Below are 26,130 nucleotides of genomic sequence, written 5' to 3'. Positions count from 1 at the left end.
AGAAATTGAGGAGCCTAATACAGTGGTGTAAATTGCACTGTTGAACTGGGCTTATGTAATTGGGTTTATTCTGTGGTAATCCTTTGCTCAGTACAAATGTGATTCCAAATGGCCAGACACTCTAATAGCTCCATCCACGGACAGTCAGTTTGGGAGACTTGATCATGTGTCTGTTTGTAATTGCAGAGAGAAGTATGCAGTAAACTACTCCACAGATAGTGTCATGTGTTTGCACCCTCAGACTGAGTGACCCTCAGGTTGTTCGAGTCTGGCCCTGAGTGATTTTGAGTGACAGAAGGGGCACAATCTGAATGAATTACAGGTAAATGCATTTGGGAGATATACAAGAGCATGGAGTCACACAGCAGCCAGGAGATATTTGAAAGAGTATATGGGCTGGAGATTTGGGCAGAGCTGCTACATGGAGTGATGAGAATCATAACTTTTTGTAGACAAGGTTCCTTGGGTGAATCTGATATCTTTTATTAGACCAACCCAAATAGTTGGAAAATAGTTATTAAGAAAGCTTTTGGGTTCAAAAACCCATCATCAGGCTAAGAAAGTTTCATCAGTTGGTGTGTGCTCTTCCTGGATGGAATGAAAAGTAAAGAAGCCAGCGGCTGGGCTGGCATGCATACAGGATAGGCAGTCAATGAAAATGTAGACTGAGGAGTCAATGGGTGAGAGGCAGACTGGGGGGGGGGGGGGGGGGGGGGGGCAAAGAGAGAGAAGGGGGATGAAAGTGGAGAGGTACCTGGGGAGTCAGATGTCAGGCAGGTTATAATGTGTCATCCAATGTCTATATTTAGTCCATGATTTTTAGTATCCAGGAGGTTGATGAAATGGAGTTCATAGGTTTGTCTCTGGGAAGTGTTTTGTAAGTTTCCTTTGAGGATCAGGACTGAGAGATTGGAGAGAGAGTGGTTTTCTTGTGAGAAATGTGCCCCCACAGGTAATTGAGTATTCCTGTCTTTGATAGATTTCCAGCCTGCATTCATTCTGGTGCGCAGTTGTTGTTTGGTCTCTCCTACGTATTTTCCATCAGGGCATTTGGTGCATTGGATGAGGTATATTACATTCCTGGAGGTGCAGCTGTAAGATCCTGGGATGCTGATGGCTCTGTTGTGGGGTGTAGTAATAGTGGAGGTGGTGGAGATGTGTTGGCAGGTTTTGCATTTCTTGTCATGGCACGGTCTGGATCCTTTTGGTGTGTTCTGGGCTTGAGGAAGTTTGCTTCTGGTGATGAGGGTAGTGAGGTTTGGTGCTTGTTTGAAGCTAGGATGGGTGGCTCTGGGAAGATCTTTTTAAGAATAGGGTCTCTTTCTATTATGGGTTGCAATTGTTTGAGGATTTTCCATACAGGTTCAAAGGAGGGGTGATATGTCATAACCAGCGGTGTGCGATTTGTGGGGGGTTTTCCTCTGTACTGCAGCAGTTCTTCACGTGGTATCTGGGTAATCCAGGGCACGCATTAGCACTTGAAGATGGGGCCACTTATATATCAAAATATAAATTCAAGACCCAAAGCTTAGCTCAGTAACAGTTGGTATTTTAAACTCTTATCGCAGAGTTTTTAGATGATGCTGGGCAAATCACTTTGGCCTGACCACTTTATGCATTAACTGATACAAAGGTCTGGTCAAAAAGATAGAATGTGATCAGGTAATTAAGGTTCACATCATGATGAGTATACATAAGTGCACAGTGCACACACACAACACAGGCAACCATAATTTTTATATTTCCTACTTCTGAGTGCTAGATTTTACAAGCTTAATAAGGGAGATTCTGTGTTTGTAATATATGTACCTGCATGCATTTTCATGAAAAATGCATGTTACAAATTCTGTAAACAGAAAAAGTGGACTGGGAATGTAGATTTGAGAGACAAATTCAGCAGTTGAACAGAAAAAGCATAAAACAGTAACTTAATCATAGTTGGTAAAAAGAAAAAGTGTTAAAACACCGATATGCCTACTTTTGCAAAATGCCCCAAGAGGTTTTGAATCTCTTTCCTCCCCTACATTAAAATTCAAAACCCAGTTTTACATGAGAATTTAAATTGTTTGGAGTTAGAGTACCACTGACTGGCAATGGAACATCCCTTTATCTATTAACACAATCTCAGTATTGAATAAAACATTTATATTCTCAGTATTGAATAAAACCCAAACCTTTAAACGGTGATTTTTCATTTTCTATCAGTTATCATATCCACATGTTCTGAAGAGATTTTCCACCTTTGATTTCCTAAAGCACAAATGCTAAGCAACCAGGGGTTAAAGCAGCATGTGTTGACTTTCCCTTGCCTCTTTTTTTAACATTTCAGACTATTATGCCTGTGAAATAACACTGAAACATGCCTCAGTGTCACCCATTAGTACTATACAGCATCAAAAAACGCTGTTGCCAAGTAGTGGAGGAAAGGAAGCCACTGATTTTCTATTTTCGTATTTCTAAAACATGTGTGACAGCAAAACAATTCTACTACATCAGGCAGCTGAAAAATCTCACTATTAATACCTGGCATGCAAAAGGGATACATAATGAGAGAAAAGCTTGCTGCCACTATTTTAAAGCCAACCCATCAAACAGTTAGAGCAAGAGTGGGAAAGCAGATTGTGCAGACTGACAAACATGGCCACGTTTTACAGTGGTGGGCCAGGGTGACCACAGGCTCAGGTTGGAAGCAGGCCAGTATTAGGAACTGACCACCTTGCTGTCCAGCCACAGCATGGGGAAAGCCCCTCATCACAGATTATTAATGAAGCCCCCCAGATCTGCAGGCCTCACCCAGACCATGGACTGTAGGTTGCCAGCCCCTTCACTAGACTGATCTTATTTCGTACATTTGCCACATGAATTAGTCATACGTCTTTCTGGGACATTGCTTATTTTATAGTGGAGCTAGGATAAAAATATAAACCGTTCTAAATGTTCCTTCTGTACTTTAATTTTGTCAAATGTAGGCCAGAGAGCAATCAGCTGGCTCTTAGCCATTTTATGATCATGCACAGAAATGCTCTAAGGCTCATCCATAAGAACCACTACATGGAGAAAAGAATGTTAGGAGAGTGAATGCTGGTGTATGCAATCAACATGTTTTCACCATAAAAAATGATCAGGTAGGGAGTAAACTGTTCATGGCAGTACACAGGGATTTAGCCACAGATTTGCCATTGACATTAATGTGGATAACAAGGGATTGCACCCTCCCCCATTTTTTTTGGTCCTTATAACATAATATGTAGCAATACATATGTTTACTAGATGTATACAAATATGTGAGGCCTAGCTTGTTAACTATATATACTACAGTTCTGGCTGTTTTCCAGCATGGTGCACAGTGAGTGCATCTATATGAGACACTAACTGTGCAGTAGCCTAATAACATGGCGCAGTAGCATGTCAGGCAAAACCCCTGCTATTACACTACTGCGCAGTAGTATTAGGTTACTGCATAGTTAGCATCTGGAAAAACCTGTGCACTGAACATTGATTTAGTACTTGGTTATACAAGTACTAAACTTAATGCACTGTAACTACAGCACATTAATGAATGTGTAGATGCACCCAGTGAATGTAATCAGAGATTCCACCAATGATACTATTCCATTTCTATACACTATGCATGAATAACTCCCTACATAACTAGTTTAAAATGAAATCCTTAATACATACTGGTAAGAAACATTTTGGTCTTAGCAAAAATAAAACTAGGTCCTATTTTACTACTGATTTATTTATTTTCAAAGGTCAGCATTTGCTTTAATTGCAGAAAATAAATTTTGTCATGAAGTCAAGGACTTAAAATAAGGCAGGATCTGCATATACTAAACCAAAGAGGCATTGATCACTGTACATTTGTAAATAGAAACCCTTTTCATGAACTTTTTGAAATCTGATCTTTTGAAATCTGATATTTGACATGCGTAGTGGTCAGGGAATGGAGTATTCAGTGAGGCATTCAGAATTACTTCTAAGCTACAGTGGATTCTTAAATTGCCTTTGTGAAAACATAGCTGCTTATTTCCATGCATACTGCATAGACTAGGGTACTGTCATGCATCCTTTTTCAGTGTAACCCACAGTAATTAGTTCTCTCCAGAACACATCTCCCTGTCCCTCCCTTCAGTAAGACAGAAAGGTTATAGATGATGTAAATTGGCCCTGCAGACTTGAGTTTCCCAATTACTTGAAGTGATTGAAAATGGCCTTTTGGTTATCTGGATCCATCATACAAATCAACTCATGCGAATCATGTTTAGTTTCACACCCAGTGCTGTTCAAGCCTACATTCTACATAGGCGACGGTAGCAAGGGATAAGGGATTTCACCAAACATGATGATTATGCTCAGCTCCCATTGAAGTTGATGGGACTTGAGGGTGTTCTGTACCTTGAAGTATAGGCTTGATTCTGCTTAACAAAGGCAGAAACTGTAGGGACTGCTCAATGTAGAAACTAGCTATAGACAAATCTTTCTGGTTATCATTCTAAGGTACTTCTGTGGTCTATCATACTGTATAAGCCCCTGATAATCTTTATTGTATTTATCATGACAATATCTCTGTTTTCCCTATTGTACAGATGGAGAACTGTGCATACTGACTAAGCTATTAATAAGACTTAAGTTTTGACAGCATTGCTGTGCTTGGTAGGGAAATCATTTATTTTTTTGCCAGCATAGCTATGGCAGCAACCCCCCTGGTGTAGACTCTATTACTAACAAAACAGTCCTTTTTGCCATTATAGGTTATTTTACTTGCAGAACTGGTGTAAGCTATACCAGCAAAATAACTTTTTTCTGGTATAAAATGAACCTACATTAGGAGCTTTCACTAGCAAAGTTCTCACACCTATAACCAATAAATCTGGAAAGCATACATCATGACAAAGTGACTTGCCCTCAGCGATGACAGGAATTGAACTGAAGCTCCCTATGCCCAAGGCTTGTACCCCTAACCACTGAGTAATCCTTCCTTTCTTTATTCTGCCAATAACTTGGCACAAATTATAAAATACAAGTAGAATTAAAAATCTTAATAACCAAAGGGGAAAAATGATCATAAATAATAATGATGGCAATAATGAGAAAATATCCATCATGCCAGAAGGAGGTGATTCATCTTGCAGCACTTCTCTTATTTCCCTAGAGTAGGAATATCTTTAACACATTGATGCCATTTTAGCTTTTTAATGGGTTTTATGTCATGCAAGTAGTAGTGCAAGTAGTGAAGTTTAGGTTGGTTAGGAAGTGGAGGAGTGCATTTGTAGCTTAAGTAATATGGACCATATTCTGCTCACAGTGGGTGCATCTACATGTGCTGTTAATGTGACACAAACTCCAGTGCAGTTTGTGCTGGAGCTTATTGCTCCCAGGCACAGCATTTACATGTATGCCTGGAACTACAGCATGCTGAACCAGGGCAGCACAGCCCCAGGTGGCAGCTGGCTTGGAGGATCAGCATGCCAGCCCAGAGGTGCTCTGTCCCAGCTTGACGTGCTGCAGAGGGACTGGCTGGGGCATGAGGGTACTCCAGTGCAGAGCTAGCCAACAGGTCACCATCTATACAAGTATTACAGTGAAGTAAATAACTCTGCTGTAGGATAGTACTTGTGTCAGGCAGTACTATCCTATAAAGGAGTTAATTAGTTTACTCTGGCCTAACAGCCCTGCATGTGTAGATGGTGATGCTTTACTGCAGAGCTAATTAGTCAACTCCACAGTAAAGTGCATAGGTAGATGCCACCAGTTATACTTCTGTAACACCCACATGGCCCAAAGCTAAATTAACCCCATCAACTGTAAACACATGCATTCAGTCTATTTAAACTGCATTTAAACTGTTGAGGTACTGGCAACTAATATATAATTATGTTACATTTTATTACATATGCATTTATTGCTACAAATACAGAAAGGTGCACAAAATAATTTGCATGTATTAGAGCTGGAATTTTTTTTATCTGGACTTCTGATCATGTAAGCTTAAAGCTCAGTCTTGTAGTTAGGAAAAGCTCCCATTGGTGCTGATTCTTTAGATAAAGCATTAAGGTTTATGCTGTTTGTGCTAATAGTCTATGTTCGGTCCTCACTGGGTGCATTTACATGAGCATTAATGTGCTTTAGTTAATGCATATTAAATCTAGTACCTCTGGGCACCTATATACAAGTGTGGAGGCTGCCCTGACTCTGTAATTCCAGCGCTTTGGAGCAGACTCAATTGATTGAGTCTGCTGGAGCATGACAATTGCTGTGCTTCAGCAAGAGCACTTTATCTAAAGCTCATCAAACAAGCTTTAGTTCAAGCACTCCCACTGCCATTTTTAAGCACGGGGGTGCTGATACATGAGATGCAAAGGCACTTTAATTAGAGTGGCTCTCGAAGTGGCTCTCGGAGCCACTCTAATTAAAGCGCCCCTCCAATCCCCGGAGCATGTGTAAAAGTGCCCTCAATTGTGAGGTACTAGGAAAAAGCACATTAGCCTGTCTTAATACTTATTAACTAAAGAGCATAGTTCTTAAGTGATGTTTGATGCACATTAGCCTATTTTAATGTGCTTTAACTAAATAGCACAGGTTTTTTAGGGCATCTATACACATACGTTTTCATTTAGTGACACGCCGGAGATCCACTGCTTCTGAGAAGAGTCGATTAATCAAGTCTGCTCTGCACACAAACTGATGCACACTGCATTGCAGGCAGTTGTATAAGAGGCAAAATGCATGTCAGTGTGAAGAAAATAGTGACAGTGTGCTTTTGAATTAAAGCACCTCTGAGGTGTTTTAGTTCAAAAGCACACTGCCACCCTTTTTTCAGCGCTAATGTACCTTATACAACTGTAAGTGTAGTAGTGCCAGGTGCTTAATATAAAAATGGAGTTGGTGATGCTTTAATGCACATTAAAATAGGCTAATGTGCATTATAGCATATGTGTAGATGTACCCACTGGGCACATCTACATGTGACACTACATTGCTGTAGCAATGTGCTATGGCAACATAGCATCCGTGGGGAAGAACCATGATGCAGCAGCTACTTCGCCATAGTGACACACTCCCCTAGTATAGCATGCCGCTACTGTGAAGTAGCTGCTAAGAATAACCATGTGCCATGCATATGGTGCAGTTCTTCCAAAAGGAAGTACTAAATCATGGCTCAGTAATAATGCACTGATGACCATGCTTCTATAGTCTGTTATGCTTGCACAGTTTGACGAAAGATGTGCCAGGTTGTGGTGCTATAGCACATAGGGTAGGAAGGTGGAGGCTGTCTCTGAGAGCTAGGTACTAGGGCTTTGTGAAGCTTCTGGCGCTGATTTGAGTAGGAGGAGATTTGGCTCTATTTGGTGGTTGAACCTCCAAATCTGAATCGAATTAGGGGACCAATAAAAAGGTCTCAATCAATTTGAAGCTCTATAAATCAATTCAGAAAAGATTAGGAGAGGTTTGATGATTTGGGTGTTCCTTGCCCACTGCAGCAGGGAGCTGGAGCTGGACTCAGAGCTGGTAAGTAGGGGGCGGGGGTGCGGGGGCTGGAGAAGGGAGAAGGGGACCATGGGAGGGACCTCCGCCAGGCCTTATCCCCTGCCTGCTCTCCCAGAACCCCCTGACCCCCACCTGCTCCCCCAGCCCCGCTGCTATGGCTGCCCTACCTGCCCCAAATCCTGTGGCTTTAAAAAACAGCCCCTACTCACCAGGTGCTGCCCGGCAAGAAGGGATGAGCTCTGCTGCCCCCACTGTCCCATGCTGCGTGGGGGGCTCTGCATGAGCCTCGCAACCCCTGCCGCCTCTCCCAGCCCAACCCATGGCTGCCCCATCCACCCCAGCTCTGGCCCTTTAAAAAAAACCAACTCAAAAGACCCCCAGACTCATGCAGAGCCCCACACACAGTGCAGGGCAGTGGGGGCAGGGCAGCAGGGATCACCCCTGCTGTTGAGCAGGAACCGGTGAGTTCGGGGTTTTTTTGTTTTTTTTCCTTAAAAGGCTGGTGCTGGGATGGGCAGGGCAGCCGGGGGGGGGGGGGTTGGAGGGCTCATACACAGTTTGGGGTAGTGGGGGGCAGCAGGGATCACCCCCCCACCCTGCAGCACCCAGTGAGTGCAGGCTTTTTTTTCAAAGAGCTGGGAGGTGGGGCAGCCATTGCTGGGTGGGGAGAGTGGGCAGGGGATGGGCATATGTGATTCAGAAATTCGGCCGAATCAATTTGGGACAGTGATTTGAATCACTGAATCGAATCACTGTCCTCTGAACTGGCTGAACCCGAAGCAAATACTCGCCACTTCACACAGGCCTACTAGATATAGCTTGCTCCAGTGTTCATCAATATATAAGAATGGACATGGTATTTTGTAGGGAGGGATAGGCTTGTCTAGGGAAAAATAATGGCTTTAGGTTACATATTCTCTTCCAAAGACCCTCTTTGGGATGCTCTGTCTTGAATTTGATATAGCCCAGAAGAGGAAAAGGCAAAAGTAATTAAATGTCATTTGTGCATCCCCTGTATTGTGTAGGGCTGTAAGAAGCTTTGGTTCCCGATTTGATGGAGATTCGGCCTGATTCAGTGGCCAAATCTCCAAATCTGAATCAAATCAGAAGACCCTTTAATCTCTCTGAATTGAATTGGAGCCCTCCGAATTGATTCAGAGAGATTCAGAAAGATTCAGACAGAGAGACAGCTTTAAATGTTTTTCTACATACCTCTAGGTAGCAGGGGCTCATGAATGCTGTGATGCCAAGGTGCATGGAGTGTCCCACAGAAGCACAGGGGGCTCCCCAGCACGCTCAGCAGCAGACCCAGAAGTGGATCAGAAGCACTTCCAGTCCACTTCCAAGTCTGCTGGGGAGCTCGCTGGGGGTCCCCCTGAACCTCCCCAGCTCAGTGCATGCACCCCAACATCACAGTGACCACAAGCTATCTCTGCTACCTCAAGGTATGTAGAAAAAAAAAAAAAACTTTTAAAGCTGTGTCTATGTCCAAATAACTGATTTTCCAAATCAGCATCAAATTTTCAGATTTGGATTCAATCAAATCGAATCAGGGACAGTGATCCAAATCAACGAATGGAATCACTGTCCCCAATTCGGGCCGAATCCGAATCAAATAGGGCCCGCTTCATGCACCCCTAGTATTCTGAGAGCATCTGGGCATCCAGCAATGTTTCTTGGCATAAAAAGTAGCTCTCCCCCCCCACCCACAACACACAAAATATACAGAGTTCCACTGTATGTTGCCATCCAGGAACCTAGAGTAGCTGAAGTGCAGTATATTCTACTCCCACTGTTCCCAGTCGTACTTCTATAAAATCCTCTTCTGGGGTCTGTGACAAGATTGGTGGAAGGCTGTTGTTCTGATGACCTCATTTCACTGCAGAATTTCTATTATAATTGGAATATTTTCTCCAAGGGATAGGTCTACCGTTTTCTGGTTTCCATACACACAGAACTTCAAGAGAGCCCCAAAATGTGCCCCAAAATGAGCCCCAAGATAGAGGACAGATAGACCTTTATCTTGCTACTGAAAAGGAATAACTTTTTGTTCTGTTCAGCACTATTACGCTTATACACGCACAATTCAGCATCTGTGCTGCATAAAGTGAATCCCAGTAAGCTGAGTAGTAAATTTTGCATAAATCGAAGGACACATGTCCCTTATGGACAGATTCCATTCTTTATGCATCATATTTATTGCCATAAGAATGACTGATTTTATTTTGTATGAGCATGATAGAATCTCTGCCCCCTTGCCCGGGCTAGATTTTAGTTACTATATTTCTTTATTATCACACAATGATTTTTCTTAACCATGCTAATTTGACTGCAGTGTCTGGAATGAATAGTGTGTGCATGCACAACATAATACATAAACAAGTATAAATTAGAGTCCATATGTATGTACAAATCCACCCTGACTTGAAGGCCATCTAGGTTAAAATGGTGTGTTTTTTTGTTTTTTTTTTTTTTTAAAAGGTGATAGGCAAAAAAAGTAATTTTTTTTGAACTGAGAGATCTCTGAATGCCCAAATGTGAACAGAAGTCCAACTGTACAGATGTAAAGTTGGATATTCTATAGTTCTTTCAAGCAAATACAAGTCTCTCATCAGCTCTTAAGTATTCAGCTTCATAACCATTCAATAAATTCTCTCTTTTATGAATGGTTTAATAATTTAGCAATATAAACTTCTGATATTCTGCACATTTTGAGGTTGAAAAAGCTGTTTTATGGATTATCTTTTTTATTAATGTTTTATCCACAAATTCCTCAATGATGTAGTAATTTAGATGGGCCTGAAATTTACACACAATTTGTTCAACAGCTGAAGCGTAGCAGCCAAGGAGTTTAATGCCCCTACAACAATGAGTAAATTAAACTTTACCAAAGTTGCTGTGGTGTAATGATTAAAGAAAGCTTAAAAGTGCATTAATTCAGGCCAAATAACTGCTTCTCAACTGGCTAGTGAAGCTCAAAATGTCTATGAAATTTTCCAGTTAAAATTATTTTCTGACTTCTATCCATGGAGAAAGGTCCAAGCAGGATAGGATAAGACTCTGGAAAATCTGACCCAGTGCCCTCTGGAGATGGGAATAGGAATCTATTTCCATTGAAGCCATTAGAAAGATTTAGCCTCGAATGTATTTGATTACATGCTAGGCAGCCAGCAGTATTTCATGATTCCTCAGTGAAAATGAGATGCAATGTGCTACCAAGTACGCAAAATAAGCAAACTAGAAATAATTTAACTGGAAACTGCTGTTGTCCCTCTAAGAAAATAAGGGTTTTCTGTTGTTTTCACTGGAAGCAAAGTCAAGCCTACTGTTTCCACTTATTTCATTTACTGATGGCAGTGAGGATACCAATGATCATCATTTATCTTTGCAGGGGCACACCATTTGATGAACTGATGTGCCCCAAGGCCAGCTGATGGCTTGATTCTGAAAGGTCTGAGCACCTTGAAATACTTAACGCTTTCACCTCACACTGTCTTTAGTGGGATTTGAGGGCAAAAAGCAACTCCTAAAACTTATGGACAAGACTAGACAAAAATATATTAGAAGTTGATAAGATGCTACAGGTCTTTTTATAAAGGGAGTGTGACAGGGGGCCTCCTCGGGGCCGATCTCCATGGCCCGCCCACCTGTTTCTGGGGGCAACCGCCCGCCTTCTCACCCGCCATGCCTTGGTGTTAATTGATTCATTAATAGATGTCAATTAGGCGGGAGGCTACCCATTCTAGTGCCCCGATGCTAGGGGGCGCTCTCTGCGGCTCCTATCCTCCCCAATACCACAGCCCAAGCCTCACAGATGGCATCTTGGTGTTCACATAGTCACCAGCCCCCACGCTGGGCCCCAGAATCATCCTACAGGACCCCTCCATGATCCCTCCAATCAGGCAGCCTCTCTGCCTTCATCCTGGCTACCTAGCCCCCCAAAGCCATTTTCCCCTCTTGGGCGTGGTCCCCCCAGGACCTTCAGCTACTAGCCCTGGCCCACCTCCAGGCCAGTCGGGACCCCAGGCCCCCAGCTCTTGGGCGTCCCTCACGGTGGGCCCCCGGCCCTTTTGACCCTCCTGGTCCTGGCCCCAGCATGGGCCAGTTGAGGGTACTCTCATCTGGGTCGGGTCTCAAGCCCCTCCCTCTCTCCCTTGGTCCGCCCTCTGGGTCCCTCACAAACACAGGGGTTACCCATCTGGTGGTGGGAGCTAGGGGTTAAGGCACCCCAACCGACCTTTCACTGGGGTGGTAACTGGCCTGGCATTTCCTGGGGGTTCCCACGCCACTGAGAGCCCCACCAGGCCACCCACTCCCAGCAGGGTGTAGTTTTAGGTCATGCCCAGGACCAGGAGCCTCCTGACCATCCCCTACAGCTCCTCCCTTACCTCCAGATTGTTCTCAGCAGCCCTCTAGCCAGGCAATATTGCTGCCTAGCCTCCCACAGCCAAACTGCCCTGTTTATATAGGCAGCCCTTGCCTCCAAAATGGCTGCCCTCATCAGGCACCTGGAGGCTGCCAGCTCCAGGCCCTTAAAGTGGCAGGCACACACAGTGCCCTGCCACAGGGAGGTAAGATATATGTCTCTCTAGCCATCTTTACCAGACATGCAACATCATCTGCAAGAGGAAGGCAAGAATTTAGAAAGAAACATTTGAACCCTGTTGATCTGGAACCCAACACAATACGGAGATCCTCCAGCCCCTCCTTGGCAGGGACATTTAGTTGCAAAGAACTACAAAGGGAAGAAAGCCATTTGGAACAGCTCTGTCCAATACAAAAGAAGAAAATGGCTTCCTCAAGCAGCCAGACCTTTCTACCAAGTCAGCTATCAGCTTCCTTCAGACCAAAGACCCATGACTCTGTTCAGTACCCAAGGTTTTGTAAAAACTAGCAGCGAGGTAAATATTAAACCTGTACTGGGTTGAACTGTTTCCTCCAGATACTGAAAGAGCTAGCTACTATTAAATCCTATTAAATCCTATACTATTAAATACAAGAGGCAGCTAGTTTTTCATTTGAATCTTGTACTTAGCAAAAGCCAGTACTTAGTATACTGTTGTCCCAAATGCATATGTAGTTAATTTGGTCCTACCTAAATATTGCTTATAATCTACTTACTCTTCTGTGGACATACAGATTTCAGCCTTTCCTAATTTTCGAATGTATCTCTGGGTTTCATTGAAAGAAATCTGTTTTCTCTCAAGTTGTTATTACTTTTTTCATGACTCATTAGAAAGCAAAGTATCAGATTTTGAAATAAGTAAAAGCATTATAAAAGAGATTTCTTAATTCCAATCCAAAATATATAACAGCATAATTTGTGAGGCTGATTTTTTTCAGGGGTCCATTGATACTGATTGAGGGATTTATTTGTTGGGATTTAAAAGGCTTTGATCATAAAATATCAATATTAGCATTCATTTAGAATTGTGTAAGTGTTAGGAGATACTTTTTTATTTGCCTTCTACAAATTACATTATCTGAAAAGAAGAAAAAAGTGCATGTCTTTCCATAGACAAGATATTTTTTTCTTATTAGTTTATATTTTATGGGTGTACCAAATGGACTTGTTTACATTATATCTCACTACACAAAGGATATAATTTAAAAATGAAATTAGATACCAATATAATTCAGTTCAAATAGGATGTGATCCAAACCCTATTAATGTCCTATGGAAATCTTTCCATTTAGGAACTAGGCTCAGCTAGGCTAATTAACTTCTGGAAGCTCTAATGCAAGCTACAGCTTTATATAAGAAAAGAAGTAGAGTAGTTTCTCTGCTAATGGGTGACAACTTTCTTATTTACATGTATGACAACGAATATGCAGAAGAGCATATCATCATCTTGTAGCCCAGATGGAAGCTGTTTCTGACTCTTAACTATGCTCAACCAATTTATTTATAGTGCAATGGCAAAACAAAAAAAGCAGTGACAATTTCTCAGCATAATGAGCATTTGAGAGAATTATAAAATAAAATAAATCATAGCTGTGAAAAGGGAGATTACAGACATTAAGATGAATGAAAAAAACAATACTTTCACACAGTTTTTAATGTGAATATTCTCTCAAACTGGTAAAAATCAAAGAGACCAGCCCGTGACAAGGCCATTGTATGTGGAACAGCACCAGACCAGGTCTGCAGGAAGGAGCTTACAAGAGGAAGGGAATGTCTCACAGGTAGCTGCAAAAGGTTCATAACTATCTCTGTAACCAACACAAAAATACCTTTCCCTTATTACATGTTTCCATTCAGTCTTCTTTCTTTCTCTTTTTGTTTTCCTAACACAGCTGCTTTTCTTTTTCTTAATCTCTCCCTCATCCCTTCGTCCCTGTTTCCCCATGAATTTTCCATTTCTCTCCGCTCCACTTTCTGTCTTTCGTCCATTCTTCTATTATTTTCTCCTCTTCTTGTCTTTTCCTTTACTCACATTTTCAGCATACTCCACAAATACTTTCTTTCCTACTTCTTGACTCATCTATCCACTCGCCTTTATTTATCTTCTGCCTACTTTAGACCAAACTCCTCTCTGTGCTTTTCTCCCCATTTCTCCAATTCCCTGCTTTTGCATGGCATGCAGATTTAAGGATACAGAGAGCAAACCTTGCTTAGAGCAATTAGTTAATTGAGACAGTAAGGAGAAACCAAATGACCCAGCTCTGAAAGGTGAGGAATAATATAACACTCCTCCCCCACCCTAGAGTTTATAGTGTGCTTGTCTGAGCCCTTTAAATATTAACTGTGTCATGGTTGTCATCTGCTAACATAACATTTGTTTTACACTTTGCAGAAGGAAGTGGAGCCGAAGGAGCTGTCCAAGGTAGGGAACTCTGTTGCACCATCTTTCTGTTTGTTTCTTTCCCTTTCTCTATGTTTCTGTTCTAAGTTCTTCAGGAAACCAGTTGTAAAATCACTCTTACTTCTTCCTAGCTACTCTACCCTAGTAACTCCATTACAGTCTGTCAGGGCAGAAGCCGAGCTTTGACCATGTGTTAGAAACAATGATCTGAGGACAATGGAAGCATTAGGGCAGCAGCAGGCAGGGGAGTCAGTGGCCTTTTTTAGATGAAGATGATAAGAAGCGAGCCTCACAAGCTCTTGTTAAATCCAGTGTCTTTGTTTCCTGTGATAAAAAAAAAACTGGCCAGAAAGAATATGAGGTTTCCAAATGGAGGTAGAATTTCACACGGATTACTGTGTATCTCATTCCCTGAACTCATTACCTAGGGAGATATTTAATATGCAAGCTTAAGTAGGTTGAGTCTGCATATGCATATGCATGATGTTAATAATTCCAAGTATTTGGGAAAATGTACTTTAAAATCTATTTCAGTGTGTTACGAATAGAAATTATTAATGTTATGTAATAATTGATATACAGGCTTCATTACTAGTCTGTTGCTCCAGCTGTTCATTTAAAAATGCACACTTGGTTTTGGTAAGACAAGGTCAAAAGGCATTGTCAAGGATGGATTTTTTTTTTCCTTTCCCCAAAAGACATTTTATATTTGATTATAATTGTGTTTGGAGTCATTTGATCTCTTATTTTTATAAATAACATCCTTGTCTGAAAGACAATAGGGAAAAAAATCTCCTTTTCAGGTTATTTAATTAGTACATTTGTATGTAATCAGTTTGTTTATTTCTCCTGTGAATGGATTTGTCCCAGAGCAACAAGGAAGAAAGTTTCTTTAAAAGAAAGAAAAAAAGAAAGAAATGTGATTGTAAAACCACAAAACTATAAAACCACAAAGAAGACAAGTGCTTCAGAAGTTCACACGTTACCAGAAACTACTTTTAAAATAATGCGATTGATTTCAGCTTAGCAGTGCCTTTTCAAAAATCTCCCTTGATAAAACCAGCCTGCTAGTTCCTTCAGAAATAAAAGCTGCATGACCTGAAATTCCCTGTTCCTAATTCAGGAACATTTCATACAGAGTGTGTGTCTACATTCTCCTTTCTTTTCTGGGTGTATTCTTGAGGTCCAGAATATTGACATTTTCTATTAAAATGAAAGAGGAGGGACCTCACTTCTTGAAAACGCATATAGCATAAGTGGTCAAGGAAGAGCATGATATGATGTTCTGAACAATGCTGTGATTGCTTATTTTATCATTTTACTGGGATGGTAAAACTTTGGAAACTGTTCAGATGAGAGCTAGGTTTCAGATTCCTGGCTTCCATTCCTAATTCTGTTGCTAATTCCCTGTGAGATTTTGGGAGGTTCCATAGTTCTCTGTTCATTAGTTTACCAATTTGTAAAATAGGGAAAATACTTATTCCACCTGAAGGTGTATTAAGAGGTTTAGCTTATTAAACTTGTCAAGGGCTTTAAAATTCTTGAAGGGAAGGTGATTTACACGTTTATACTTGTATTAACCATACAATATACTGAACCCCTTTGTGTCTATTGAGGTTAGTGGGGCTGCATCCAGACAAGCGCAAACGTGTGGTATGTGATGCTGTAGACCTGTCTGCAGTGCCACACACTGCACATGCAGGCATTCCCTGCACTGCTGCCTTGCAGCACATACAGGTTTTTTGATCCTGGGAGATCCATGGATGTGGTGGCAACATGTGCTGCCCAAAACTGGAGCCTGTCTGGCCAGAGCCATGCTCCAGCTCTGACCAGGCTTCCTGCTGTAACTGCAGCTCCAGGAGGCCCCCAGGCCCTGAGGTAAGGCTGCTGGGGCCAGCACAGTTGCTGGCCCTGGCCTCCCCTACCCCACCCAGGGTAACCTGCCACTTGCTAGAACACATGTGGCATGGGCACTCTCTTGGGACAAGTAGCAGCTGCACAAGGTATGCCTCTGCTACTTGTCCCCAGGAAAACAAACATCTGAGCTCATTGGGATTTATCCTGGGCGTTAAGGATGTTTGGCACCTGTCAGGAGAAATGCAACATGTTTGGCATGCATAAAGATGATTGCCTAAAATCCTCATTCCTATAAAGAACTTCATTTCAGCACCAATTCTATTCCCACCAAACCCAAAAGCAGCTTTTCTGGCACAGGGGCCATGGGATCCCTATAGTGGGAGTCCCTCCTGCTATAGCAACTTTCTTCTGGTTGTGTTGGTATGAACTGTCTGCAAAGCAGCTATAAGCCCTTTCTTGCTTCTCCTAAGCATAACCCAGAAAAGGGTGCTCCCCAGCAGCACTAACAATAGTCAGCTCTGCATACCCTGTGACAGGAGTCTGCAGTACTGTATCCCACTGACCAGTGGTTCTCAATTTTTTTAGACTTAATGCACCCCTTGGAAAATTCCAGCTTAGTTTTCTCTTGTTTTTTGGCTACAAAAAAATAATAAGGTAATTCTTTTGTTGCAAAGAACTCTGTTCAGAAAGACCACAGAAGGTCTGACAATAGGTCTGAAGCTTTTTTAACCCCATGGATTCCAATTTAAAATCTCTGGGTTTATCTTGTGAATCATATTTGGACACCTGATAGTGCTAACATTTTATGGCTCCCCATGGCATCCCTGAAAGGCCCTTAAGGCACCCCAGTGTGCCATGACACCCTGGTTAAGAATCACTGCCACAGACTGCAGGTTGGGCCTCAAAAGGACATTTTTCTATGGTAAGCAGCTGTTCAAGTCAAATGGCAATATTGTATCCACACAACAAGGGGGGTTATTAGAAAGTTTCTAAAAGCAGCAAATACTGGTTATTATCATAAGAATACCACAACTTATATGCCACAGGTTGCCTCTTAAATATAAAACATAGGAGTACAATGTAAATCTAGTAACAACTGGATTTATCTTTTCCTATTGTGCTTGGGTACTGTTGTCCCTTATTCTTTTCTGTATCCTTAAGGAGTTGTTTTTAAATGTAAAACAGATGACAGAAGAGATGAGTGCCTGTAAAACATAGCTGAGATTTTTCAAATGAGGCAGTTCTTTTTTCTGCCTCCAGTTTGTTCCTGTTATAGGAATGTGGGGAAACAACAGACCTTAGCACTGTAATGAGCAGATGTCATAGAAATTCCAGTTCTGAATCAGTTCAGTTCTTATAGGAAAAGAAAATCCTCTTTCACTGCACACATGGCATCAAGGGCTGCATAATAAAGGTATGCACACAGCAAAATGGGGGCCACACATCTGGGCCTAGATACTACACTATGCAATCTATTTCCCTCCTCGTTGTACCTCTCAACTAAATCTCATCTTTGGTTTTGTTTCTGGAAGACAGAGAATTGCAGCATGAGATATCAGCATAAGCATAATAAGGGATTGTTGTATGAGGACAAATTTACATATACAGTATAGCCTCATAAATCTGGCATGCTTGGGACCGAGCACCTGCTGGATATTTGAAAATGCCGGATATCTGAAATGCAAGTAAAGTGTGTGGAGCAGGGTGGGCAGGTGAGGGGGAGGGGTAGCGGTGGCCAGAAATGGAGAGGGAAGCTTGCACGCGGGGCTGCCACTGCATCCACCAGTTCGCACTGCCACTCTGCTTGCAGCCGCAGCTCCAGGACCAGCTGCCACTACTCAGGGACCAGCCGCTGAAGTGTTGGATTTCTGAGAATTCCAGATTATTAAAACCCAGATTTATGAGGTTATACTGTAATATAAACCATTGGATGAAGTGACTGACTTTTCTCATTACATGAATCCAACCCTTGACCTGAAACATTAAAAAGTGAGACAGATGGAATGTATATTCCCCTTTTAGACAGTGCAGTTACTTTGGAGGAATACCATAAAGCTTATCTCAGTAAAATGGCAAGCTTGCATCTTTCCATGCTCTCTTGCTTTTCATAGGAAGATCTATGCAATAGCAGGTCCTTAGACCAGACGCTGTTTCCCAGCTCACTTAGATGGTACCTTATCACACCCTGTACATGCTGCAGCAGATGTTTATTCAGTGTGAAGCATAACTTTTTAAGCATATTATGTAAGGGCCATACGACTTCTTTCCTTATATCCAGGCTTTTCTTGAACTGTAGCATGCTGAGGAAGCTACCAAGGAGTACTAGATTTGGCCCTATTTGCTCTGAAAAGATAAAGATTAGCTGTGTTATCTAATCTCTTACCAAGTTTTCTGTAGGCTTTAATTCTCATTCTGGTCCTACTGGAGCTGCAAAAATAATAGAAGCAACTTGTGAGAAGAAGTTGCAAGACCGAGCCATATTTGACTATGTTATAAAATCCCCACATAATTCGGCATTACTAGCAATCTCTTGCTTAAGGAAAAGGGGTCTGCGGCCAGCACACAATAAAAGCAGACAGTATGCTAAATATGATTATTAAATTGCACTGGCAGAAGAGTGAAGAGAAGCATACACAAAACCTGTTCACGTTAGGCATAGGTTTACTTGCTATGAATGGACGCTCAGTTATAATATTTACCCATTATAAATGTCTTTGGCCAGAAAAGACTTCTTGCAATTGGACCGGAGAATATCTTGTATATAACCAGCTCCCATTATTATGGAATATTGTGTTCATCCATGGAAGAGTGAACAATGATCTCCATATGGTTTTGGCATGAGGAACAAATTCAGTCATGGCTTGCAATATCTATATCTAAGAATCAGCCAGAGTGATAAGTCTACAGATCTTAACCAACCCTCAAAATGTCATGTGACATAATAAGTAGGACAAGAATATCTCTTCTCTCATATGGATGAAATTTAGATGAACAAGTTGGGTGAATGTACAAATGTCAATAAGCTTGCCTGGCATGTGAAAGCTGACAATGGGACATGGAAAGCACAGCAGATCCAAAATGATGTATTTTTTTAATTAACCCTCTTTGCTAGATCCAAAAAAGAAAAGATCAGGATTTGGTTTAGTACAGGGCCTTTTTACCACATTCAAGGGAGAAAAAGGTATTATTGTCAATTACTTCGTCTCCTATCCTCTCATTAGCTCTATTGTTGATCAGATTTTGAGAACATGAGTACACAACAACATACTACTGGCACCAAATGATATTCCTTACTAGGGATTTTATCCTATTTAAATTAATATTAGTATTCCCTGAGAAAATACAAAAGAATCAGCCCCCTTGTTCCCTGATTGTATACATTCTAGAAAAAATTAAGACTTGTAATTCTCCACTGGTGATGCTCCAACAAATACAGCAAAGGTGGAAGCTGTAATATAAACTTGGCTCAGGTGTTCTATGCATGTGCCCATAAGCCTTACTTAGAGCTTAGGTAGGTGGCATGGCAGGCTGTGTGTCCTGCTTGCAATACAGATTTCACTATTGCTAAGACTAGTAAAAATAAACAATAATAAATTAAAGATTGTATAGATAAAACCTCATCAATAAAGAGACTGCATAGGAATCAGTGAAGAAAAAAGGAAGGTTACAAGGCAAAAATCAAAAGGAAATGCTGTATCTTATCTATCTAGGTTTCTCTACTGTGCCTGTTGTCATGTTATGTGGTACCTAAACCTTCAACAAAAAATAAACTCTATCTCTCCTCTCTATTTGCTACCAGCATTGAAATTTGTTTGCATAGATCTGAAAGATAAGTAAACCAGCTCTACTTACAGGAAACTGGATGATGAACTGACCCTGAACTTTAAACAAAGCCTCAGTCAATGTTACAGAAAATACCTTTACACAGAGCAAATATTCTAATGAGAGATTTTTGCTGTATACTCCTGGCATGCACTTTACAGTGACAATGACAAGTGATAATAACAAGTCTGAAACAGATGCTTGATTCATCTGCTGCTACTGGTTCTAGTTCATTCGTGTTGATGTCTGCTTTTGACTGACTTACTGTGATTTCAGAGAGACTGTCACAGAAGACATCAAGCTAAATTTAGCAGTGTCTCTTGCTTAGTGGGAAATAACCTCCTTCACACCCTGTAGGTCTACAGCACAGCTGATAGAGAAGATAAGGGACTCATGAGTATCTGCTTTCGAAACGTGAGAAGTTTAAAACATCAGTTTAACATTCTTCCTTGGTTTCCTTCCCCTATATATTACCTCAATCATCATGCTTTGGCTCAATCCAAAGCAATTCTATCCTAGCCAAGAATCCTATCCTAGTCAAGAAACCTTGAGTGTGGGCAGTGGTTCAGATCCATAGGGTCAGAGAGTGATTACTTGAGTAAAACATGACACTTGGACTTTTTGAATCAATAAAGAAGATCTATCCTAGTAATAATCTATGTATATATACATTATCTAAGATTAAAAATGGCATCTTTTAAGGGCCAATGTGGTCCCCATTTTCAAGAAGGGGAGGAAGGAGGACCCTGGCAACTATAGGCCAGTCAGTCTCACCTCCATCCTTGGCAAAGTCTTTGAAAAAATTATCAAGGCTCACATTTGCGAGAGCCCGGCAGGACAAATTATGCTGTGGGGAAACCAGCACGGGTTCATAGCAGGCAGATCATGCCTGACTAAACTAGTCTCTTTTTATGACCAGGTTACGAAACACCTGAACACAGGAGTAGGGGTTGATGTTGTATACTTAGATTTCAGGAAGGCCTTAGATACAGTATCCCATCCCATACTGGTGAACAAGTTAAGAGGCTGTGACTTGGATGACTACACAGTCCGGTGGGTGGCGAATTGGCTAGAGGGTTGCACCCAGAGAGTCGTGGTGGATGGGTCAGTTTCGACCTGGAAGGGTGTGGGCAGTGGGGTCCCGCAGGGCTCGGTCCTGTGCGGGCCGGGAGCGATCCAGGCCCTTTTTCGCACAGCGGGCTGTGGCCAGCAGCCTGGGCATGCTGGGTTGGAGAAAGCAGGCGACATGCTAGAATTAGGCACGGACTTGTAATGGTTCATTCAAGATTGTTTACTTACACCGAAGATGGTCGCGGTGTAGGCTGGACAGTTTCCCAGGCAAAGCTCCACTTAAATCCCCAGTTTGAGGACTCAGACTGTACTCGGATCACTCCCACGGAGTTGTCGAGGCTCCGTGGATCCTTTTGTGCGCAGGGAAGAGGGATACGTTGAGGATTGCGCTCGGTGACGGGGAGAGGCTAGAGGCTGATCAGACCCCTGTTGCCTTCTTTGAATACGCTGGGTCCAATAGGCTCCGCAGCGCTTAGAGATCTTCACAAGACATGAAGTCTCCTCCTCCTGATGTTCATGGAGTCCTCCCTTGTGGGGTTCTCCTCGGAGTTCTCCAACTTGGGCGGAAACCACCCAAGCCTTTTATACGGCTAGCAAGCCAATCGCTAGCTGCCACGTGGGAATATTTTAACACAAGCCAATAATGGGGCTCTAATTCTAATACAAATGGCAGGAACTCTTTGCACCGTGCATCTCTGTGCTGCAAAGAAGAAATGCACCCTGCAAAGAAAGCTCCAAAACGGCGGGAAATAATTCAGTGATGCCAAAGCACACACAAAAACAAAATCACACCCTTGGGTTGTGACAGGTCCTAGGACCGATACTCTTTAATGTCTTCATCAGTGAATTGGACGAGGGAGTGAAGTGTACTCTGTCCAAGTTTGCACATGACACAAAACTGTGGGGAGAAGTGGATACGCCGGAGGGCAGGGAACAGCTGCAAGAAGACCTGGATAGGTTGGACAAGTGGGCAGAAAACAACAGAATGCAATTCAACCAGGAGAAATGCAAAGTGCTGCACCTAGGGAGGAAAAATGTCCAGCATACGTACTGCCTAGGAAATGACCTGCTTGGTGGAATGGAAGTGGAAAGGGATCTTGGAGTCCTAGTGGACACCAAGATGAACATGAGTCGGCAGTGTGACGAAGCCATCAGAAAAGCTAATGGCACTTTATCGTGCATCAGCAGATGCATGACGAATAGATCCAAAGAGGTGATACTTCCCCTCTATTGGGCGCTGTTCAGACCGCAGTTGGAGTACTGTGTGCAATTCTGGGCACCGCACTTCAAGAGGGATGCGGATAACCTGGAGAGGGTCCAGAGAAGGGCCACTCGTATGGTTAAGGGCTTGCAGGCCAAGCCCTACGAGGAGAGACTAGAGAACCTGGACCTTTTCAGCCTCCGCAAGAGAAGGTTGAGAGGCGACCTTGTGGCTGCCTATAAGATCATCACGGGGGCACAGAAGGGAATTGGTGAGGTTTTATTCACCAAGGCGCCCCCAGGGGTTACAAGAAATAATGGCCACAAGCTAGCAGAGAGCAGATTTAGATTGGACATTAGGAAGAACTTCTTCACAGTTCGAGTGGCCAAGGTTTGGAACAGGCTCCCAAGGGAGGTAGTGCTCTCCCCTACCCTGGGGGTCTTCAAGAGGAGGTTGGATATGCATCTAGCTGGGGTCATCTAGACCCAGCACTCTTTCCTGCTTATGCAGGGGGTCGGACTCGATGATCTATTGAGGTCCCTTCCGACCCTAACATCTATGAATCTATGAATCTCTCTAGGTAGTAGTAATACATGCTATCTTGGTGTTCAGGAATCTGATATGTGAATGAATGCCCTTTTAAAGGTAAAAGGAGTAATTATTTGTGGAAAATATTAGTTCCTGTTTATTTCCTTAGCTCTAGAAGGGGGAGCTGCAAAGAGATACAAGGAACAGAGAGATTTGTTTTCCATACCAGATTGAACTATACTGTATCAAATCCAGTACTCTGCTTTTAATAGTATCATATTCTTTTGGGGAAGGGAAAAAATAAACAAGTGATAAACAACAACAACTTCATAATGTACAAGACCCCTCAGCATGTCATACAATTCTGTTGATAGACTAAGATCAACATTACTTGGAACTGCCATTCTAGTCTGCAAAAATTAGTCTCTACTAAAAAAGAAAAACAGCTTTATGAGGCACAGACTCTATTGTGCCTCAAGATTTTCATGTACAATCAATTTAAAATTAGTATGTGCATCAGGGCTGCCATACATACATATCTACATATGTAACTGCCAGCCCTGAAAATTCAATGTTGGATGGGAGAGTCAAGCCAAGTTCTTTTTTCTTGGGAATCATCACCAGCAATTAAAATTCTGCAGGTTAGCTGTCCCTCCGTTACAACTGTACAACATCAATATCTTCAAAATATGCTGAGTTGATTCCCATGCAGCCGTGTTTGCCTTCTGCTGGTTTGTACTAAAAGAACTAATGGAAAATTAGGTCTGTGTGTTTGCTTTGCTTGGCATGCCCAACATAAATGTATGTAGAAATGTTGCCCTGGTGCTCAGTGTTGCTATTCTGGAACTTTCTACAGCTCTGGTCAGGACTTCACTAGACTTTGTAAAACAAAACCTCAATTGAGGACCAACATGGTTAATCATGACTCCTTTCCACCAGCTATGTTTGCTTTCCTACACCATGAAAAGGAGGAAATGGCATGACAGAGGCTGACAGATCCTTAGTAGATGACACACTAGAATGACTTCCCACCAGGTGCTTATGTAGGTGTTAAAGCCCAGTTATACCATACAAAACAGTCACCTACCCCAAGGAAACTTTTGGTTGGTGAATAATTCTATTGACCTTGCAAAAGTAGGAAGAGAATCAAGCTTCCATTCTGCTTTAGCTCCTATAAGTGTTAAGATACATTAAAAGCAATACAAAATTATTTTGATTACTAAGTCAGCAGGTATTACTCAGTACCTCCAAAAAACTGATCTACTGAGTAAGAGCTGTCAAGTTTACATAGTAATTTTTCAGAGTAGTATTGCACTCACGGATGGGGACTTCATGGTCACAGCAGAGGCATCTGCACCGCTTGGCCAGTTGCCAGTGGGCTGTGGCTGCACAGTTGGCTGTTGTGTGGCAGTACTGTCATGTGTGCTGCCACCCTGCCATCTGGGTAGCTATTGCCCAGAAAATGTTCTCAGTGTGTTGGCCTGCTTTGAACTGTCAAAGCATGTCCTCCTGGCCCCAAGAGGTCAGCCACCTCCAGCTGGGTCCCAGGTGCCAGTTTCTAGCAGGCTCCTCTGCCTGGGTCCTGCCACCTGCCTCACTACCAGGAGTTCTGGTGTTCCATATTTAAAAACTGCAAAAATTCTGATAAAAAAGCCTAAAATCACTCTTTAAAATACCCCAACATCCATGTTGTTCTACAGTTAAAACAAAAAACCATGAGTAAGAGAGAGAGAGAGAAAGAAAGAGAAAGAGAGAGAGATCAGTTGGGCAATGTTTTATTGATATATTTACAATTGTTAAAGCAATTTAGAAGCCTACCAGTGTCTCCATCATCATAATAAAATACATTCTAAATATCTATATGTTTTGATGTTTGCTTTTGGTTTTCTTACCATAGAACAATTAGAGCTCCCCCTGACCCCTGCAGTTACTAGGATGTGGGGACAGCTGCCTCTGCAGCCACAGCTCCTGCCATCAGGTCTCATCCTGTTTGGCAGCTGGACATGCTGGGTATGTGATGGAGGGATGTGGGGTTTGCAGCAGGGGGGGTGGGAAGGGGTATGGGGGGATATGGGTGGGTGTGTGGGCGGGTGTGGAGGGAGGTTGGGGATGTTTGTTGGTGTGAATGGATGGGGGACATGGGGTATATGGGTAGGTGTAGGAGGACTGTGTGGGGGGGCTGCTCAGGAGGGGTGGGTCCCCTGCCCCCCACAGGGCTCAGCCCCCCCCCACAGCACATGGACTGATCCCCCACAGAGCCACAGGACCTGGCCCAGTGTGACAGGCAGTCTCTGTGAGCAGCACGGGGCCCCAGGGGACAGCCAGAGTGGCCCAGAGCTGCCCGAAGGTGCATGGCACCACATCAAGACAGAGCAGGCTCACGCAATATGGCACAGGCAGCACCAGGTGCCAGGCAGCCAAGACCAAGCCATGCTGCCCTGCACTTGTGCCTGGAGACCCCAAGTGCCCCAATGGCCACTGCTGCTGGTGAGATGTGGGCCATGCAGGGGGGCTGGGGGCATGTGGGCCATGAGGGGGGCGGGCAGGGGACCCTCCCCTCCCGAGTTGCCCCCCCCCACGGTTGCCCACATCCTCTCCAGTCCCCCCCCCCACTTATTTACCTGGAATGGAGCCCAGGTCCAGGTCCCTGCAGCCTGAATCATTGTTTGCCCTGCATGAGCAGGCAGTGTGCATGGGCAGGCAGCATGCTGCAGCACTGGGGCAAGGGGCAGGCATAGAGACACTCTGGCCAGCTACCAAAGCATCTTTTTGGAGGACCCGAGCATCCAGTTGCTTCAGGGCATAGTCTTGGACCGTGCCCTGCCTCACTTTTTTCTGGGTTTGTTTTTCTTTTTGATACGTGGATAACCAGGTATCAAATTTTGAGCCTGTGCTGCAAATATGCAGTTCAGGGAATGTTTTTGTTTGCTCCCAGTGTGCCTCTAGCCACATCTCAAAATGACAAGAGGCATGTGTGGGCTTATCTGGACGTGCCTTAGGAGTGTATCTACATGTATAATTAAGGCAATGTGATAAACTCCAGAGCAATTTGTGCCAGAGTGCACTGCTCCCAAGCACAGTGTCTACATGTGTGCCCAGGACAGCAGCATTTTGAATCATGGCAGAGCAGCCGCAGGTTGTCAACAGGCTTGGTGGGTCAGCCCTGGGTTGCAGGTGGTGGTGTTGGGTGGTGTAAGGGCTGGCTGGTGCATGAGAATGCTGAAACTGTGGTGGCAGGCAACTTATCTGGCCCCCTGTTGCCTGGGCTGACCAGGTGCAATTTACGACTGCAGTCACTGACTACATGTGTGTTTACTTGCAGTTAATTACTCTGTGTGACGGCGATGGGCCACC

Source organism: Alligator mississippiensis, chromosome 5 (genome assembly GCF_030867095.1).
Source record: "Alligator mississippiensis isolate rAllMis1 chromosome 5, rAllMis1, whole genome shotgun sequence".
In the NCBI taxonomy this organism is placed as follows: domain Eukaryota; kingdom Metazoa; phylum Chordata; order Crocodylia; family Alligatoridae; genus Alligator; species Alligator mississippiensis.
The sequence above is the reverse complement of the archived record's forward strand: the minus strand, read 5'-3'. Positions refer to the sequence as shown.